The sequence below is a fragment of the Sarcophilus harrisii genome, chromosome 2 (genome assembly GCF_902635505.1).
Source record: "Sarcophilus harrisii chromosome 2, mSarHar1.11, whole genome shotgun sequence".
NCBI classification, from domain to species: domain Eukaryota; kingdom Metazoa; phylum Chordata; class Mammalia; order Dasyuromorphia; family Dasyuridae; genus Sarcophilus; species Sarcophilus harrisii.
In genome coordinates this window covers 22,581,857-22,587,242 of record NC_045427.1, presented here as the reverse complement: position 1 = coordinate 22,587,242, position 5,386 = coordinate 22,581,857, and the positions used below count along the sequence as shown (strand labels likewise).

The window sequence follows — 5,386 nt, the reverse complement described above, 5'->3', positions numbered from 1 at the left end:
TTTAACTAGCTTTGCCATCTTGGTCAACATTAATTCCTCTCTTCCTCAATTTCCTTTACTTCTGTAAAATGGGAATAATAATGATAGCACCTACCTTCGGGTGACTTTGAGGGAGATTTTGTGAGGATTAAGCGATACAGCTGGGTGAAGCAGTGGATACAGCAGCAACTTTAGAGTCAAGAAAACCCAAATTCAAGTGTGACCTGAGACACTTATTAACTGTGTGACCCTGGACAAGTTATTAATTTCTGTCTGTTTAATCTATTAAATGATGAAACAATAGCATGTATCTCACTGGACTATCATGAAGACAGATGATATTATATCTATAAAGTACTTTGAAAACCTAAAGTAGTCTAAAAATAATAGGTTTTTATCCTTAAAGGACCATATGTATTAGATACATAAATGAGTAGATGGATAACATCTATAGATCATAAATATACCAAGGCTTTCTTCATCCACTTGTTTTTTTCCTGTATGAATGGTCTTCTAAGTGGTCTCTTCCCAGAGTCAGGTCAGGGATTATCATTTCTAGTCTACAGCTGCCCCTCAGTGAGTTTAAAGCTGCTGAGAGTAGGGAGTGGGACTTGACTCTGACTCTGTACCAGAAGTTCTTAATTGTTCTTGGTCAGAGAACCCTTCTCAGAATAATGTTTTTAAATGCAGAAAATAAACACAAACTTTCCAAGGAAATCAATTACACCCAAATGTGATTTTCCACATGGAAAAGAAAAAGTTCACCAACCCCCTGAAATCTTTGGACCCTCGTTAAAAACTCTACCAGAACAATGGGTCTTTCCAAGAGAAAGCTCCTAAGCTGACATCAGAGGACCTTTGCCTTAATCACTGAGGTCCTCGATGGAAGATTTGTCTTTATATCTCCAGAGCCTAGAGCGGTACCTAGTACCCAGGAAGTGCTTCATTAGTGCTCGTCTGCTCATAGATGTTGAATCATCCTCTGCTGAATCACTTAAACTCTCCAGGAACAGCAGTGACAACCCCGAGCCTGCTTCCCTCCCGAAGGTGATGAGGTGGATGAGGAGTGTCCTCCTGGGGAAAACAACATACACGGGAGAATGATGACAAAGTGAGGAGCTAAAGGGACTGGGGATGGTGCTCAGGGAATCAGGTTGACATCACCCAACCAGGAACAAGGGCAAAAATCGATTTGATCACGGTTTGTAATCCCAGAATGGGGGGAGGGCAGAAAAGGGTGAATGAAACAGTAAGGCCAAGAGGAGGGAGTAAACTAAATCAGGGCAAGGACTTCTCTGAAAATAGGCACCTGCCAGGTCTTGAAATAGTTTTCTAGGAGAGGCAGTTCCAATCAAGAGAGCCCAGAGCAGACGTTCCTCTAGGGCATGGTCACTAGTATCCATGGCAACATAGTTAGTGATGATGCTATGAAGATGTCCAAAGGGGAGGAAGCTAAAGGGATATTGCTCCTGGAGACCAGGCAGTAAGTAGCCCATGCAGAGAGGCCGCCAGGAAAAAGCCGTGGCCTGGGAAGTTATTGTCATGTCTATGAAAAGGAAGCACCTCAAGGCCCTTGAGCCTTAAGGAACAGGGTCCAGAAGCCATCCTTCTCCTTACCACATTTGGTCTGAGGAAGGGGTCAGCACAGCTCCAGAATAAGAGGAAAGTTATCCCCCAGACCACGACTTTTTCCTGTTACCCCCCCCCCCCCCCCCCCAACGAATCCCAGATGCCAGAGTCCCTAGTCATGGCTTCTCTGACATGGAATCTGACTGAAAAACGGACAATGGGAATATTGTCCCGAGCTCTCTTTGGGAAGACTCTTTTTCTCAGTCCCAGTCAAAGAGGGACACCATGGGTTATTTTCATCAAAAGGCCCGTCCCACCCAAAAAATACTGCAGTCAGGCTAACATGCCAGTCCCATCCCCAAACAACATTTTTCCGCTTGGCGCCAGGGCCTGCCCCGTTAGTCAATGTCCCCGGGTGACTTCCAATTCAAACAGAATTCCGATTCATAACAACAACATCATAGAATTTCTTTTCTGTGGTTGGGTCCTCAGCTGCCAGCCCAGTTTGAAACCATAATGGGACCTGGATCCCAATCTCCCCTTCAGACCTCCCAGGCAAGCACTCATCCGTGTCCCTGTAGATGTCAGAATAAGAGCTGGCAGAGAATCCCGGTGCTTTGAGGTTGCATTCGTTGTCACACTAGAGCTTTCAGGCAACCGGGTAAGGTTGGTAGTAACAAGGTGACAAATAAGGAAACTGAGGTTCAGAGAAGGAGTTTGATCTGCCATCGATTGCTTAGCACCCAAACCACCAACAACCTATGGCTTGGTTTTCAGGAGATGTCCCCTTGAAGCAGTGTTAAAAGAATACTGGCTTTATAGACGGAGGACCTGGGTTTGAATCCAAGCTCTGTCATCTCTGCCTCAGTTTCCCCAACTATAAAAAATAAAAAAAATTATTTCTAGGGTGACTTCTAACTCTCATTCTAGAAGATTACAATGTGTTCTTCCATATCATATCTTCCCATATGAGGAGATGCTCCCCTTCATTTACTTCTTAGTAGTGAGCCAGGGAATCCTATTCTCTTAGATTATCTATAATCACACTCTAGCAAACTTCCTGATACTTCTGATCACTCTTATCTATAGTCCTGTCCCTTTTCCAACATTTTGTCCTGGGAACAATAATCAGATAGAGCCATTCCTGGGAATGATAGATCAATCAAAAGTACTCTGACTATCCCAGTGACCGACTGGACAAAAGCCCTAGACACCATTTCCCATGTGTTGTGTTTCTGTATTAGATGATAAGTTCCTTGAGAGCAGAAACTATTTTTCCTTTTTTTATTCCTAGCTCCTCCTCTTATCTCAGTGTCTGATACACAGTAAGCACTCAATAAATGCTTTTTTCATTCATTCAGAAAACACTGGCCCCATTCTGCCTTCTCTCAGGTGCCTTGAAATGTTTCCAAAAAATGAATTCACAGACCCCTCCCTGGTTAAGGGACCACAGTGCTAGACTTGTAGGGCAAGGGGATCTGAATTCAAATCCTATTGAGATAGACACTCTCTAGCTGCATCACACTGAATAAATCAGACCTCTCTTAGCCTCAGTTTCCTCATCTGTAAAATGGAGATAATAATGGCACCTGCTTCACATGGTGTCAAGTGAGTTAACATGTGTAAAGTACTTTGTAAACTTTAAGGTTTAAGAATATTAGCTGTGATTGTGGTTGTTATTATCATTTAGAGTCTGGAGGACCAAATCTATTGCCAAATGTGTATTCTGCTGGCTTCCTGTCAAGATCATAGAAAGAGAGGAGGGGTCCGTGGAGTATGGACCCCTGGGGGGCTTATGGAAGGACATGAACAAGCCACAGGCCAGATGAGCAGGCCCAGGTGGGAGGAAATGCAGCCAGGTTCCCCTCTTCCCCCTTGCAAAGAAGTGACCAAGGCAGGACCCCATATATTCCAATTCACTCTATTAGAAGTTGGAACTACATGGCATGGCTACCAATTCCTGCCCAATGGCAACATGAAACAGATTTGAATAACGCGAGACATTGCTCTGTAAAGGGCTGAGACTTGGAGTAGGTGCCTTGGAATCAGACAACTGAGCACTTAAGGCTAATTACTGATTGGACAATTCTCTATTAGCTTATGCTTGGAAAATGGCCCTTCCCACTCTCCTGTGCTGGCTCGATATTTGGGTGGATACAGAGAATTGTGGGAGGGAGATAAGCCAGGGTCACTTTGGTGGGAGAAGAGGAGAAGGGAGGTCATGGAGATCCTGCTTCCATCCCCTTCACTCCTACCCCTACAGACCAAGAAGACCAAGAACTTTTGCTTATCCCAACTCCGGCTGATTCTAAGGCATCCAGGGGCTAACTCGGCCTTCACACTGCTCCAGGCTTTCAATCTCCCCAGTCCTGGATATAATGCAGTCAGCAGGCTCAGGATTCCATTGGAACACGGGTGCTCCGGGAGTGCCCGAGTATCACCTGGAACAGCAGAACTGTCAGGTTTCACAGAACAGCTTCTCCAAGGGCATCGTGAGCAAGAGTCCCACCTGAGACTTCACGACTCGGATCCGCCAAGACTCCTAGACTGGAACCACTGGATCTGCTTTAGCGAGCATGAATAAGTCCTTCACGTGGAGGCCGGAAGACACGATGTCTTGATTTCTGTTCCTTTCATAGAAAGCCTCTAATGAGAATTAGAACAGCAGCAGCCAATTCCAAAGCTTTTGGGTTCCAAAGTCCTTTTCCTATATAATCTCACTCGATCCTCACAACAGCCCCATGAGGTAGATATTATTATGTTCATTTTATAGGTGAGGAAGCTGAGAGAATAACATCCTGCCCATATTTATAAAGCCAGTAAGTGTCTGAGCCGAGATTTGAATCCGTCTCTGACTCCAGGTGGCTCTCGGCTGGGTCAGGGCTTCTGTTCATCTCCTCCTTGCGGCCCCCCGCCATCGCCCAGAGGACCCACATCAGGGATGTGCCCCCATCTCTTCTGGCTGGGGATCTCTGGAATGGAAGGGAGACAGAGGCCCTGCAGAACTATTCTTCGATCTGACTCAGGGACAGAAATCCTGGGAAAGAAGTACTTGGGGCTTTTTAAATCAGCTGTGGCCTGGGATGGAACCACTGGGAACAGGGCCGAGCCTGGAGGTGGAGAGGACAGGTCTGATGCCGTCTGGCCTCTTCAGACCCCTCTCGGCTAGAAGGGCAGGGCCAGAGGCTGCATCCGGAGAAAGGCCTTCTTTGGGAATCTGGGTCTGTTTCCTGAGAGGAGATTGGATCAAAGGATATTAAACTAACTAGTGGGATGATCTTGGCCAAGGTGTCTCTGCTCTCCAAGACTCGAGGTCCTTGTCTGTGACAGAGATGATGTCCATGGGTGCTACTTCTCTAACAGAGGTGGTTATGGGAAAATCATGCTGCTGACTTTAAAGTATTTGTGAATGAACTGTCTGCCTCAGTTTGTTCATCTATAAAATGGGGGCAATAATAGCACCTACCTCATAGGGCTTTGTTAGAAGGAAATTACAACTGTAAAGCTCTATACAAACCCTAGCTATTATCTGATTAGTCAGGGCTGGAGTAGACAAGGGAAGGCATTGGAGGACGAGGCGTCTGGGTTAGGAGAAAAGAAAGGAAGAGCAACCAAATGAGATAATGTGTATAAAGCATCCTGCAGACCTTCAGTCATTATATAAACGCCTACTGTTGTTGTTATCTCTTTATCAATGGATCATAGATCCTGGAATCTTCATAGATCACCCCGTAGTTTACAGGGATGGAAACCAAGGCACTGAGAGGTTAAGTCATTTGGCAAAAGTCACACAGCTGTTAAGTGTCTGAGGCAGGATTCAAACTCAGTTCTTCCTGAA

The 5,386-nt window shown here is 45.5% G+C and overlaps 1 long non-coding RNA gene across 1 annotated transcript; it reads right to left on the bottom strand.

The window, feature by feature from the left end:
* Positions 1-484: 484 nt before the first annotated feature.
* On the bottom strand, positions 485-3,430 carry LOC116421245. Its single transcript, XR_004231546.1, has 2 exons — positions 1,289-3,430; positions 485-1,053 (listed from the first exon to the last, which is right to left on the bottom strand). It is a non-coding gene; the product is annotated as an uncharacterized LOC116421245 (long non-coding RNA).
* Positions 3,431-5,386: the final 1,956 nt, after the last annotated feature.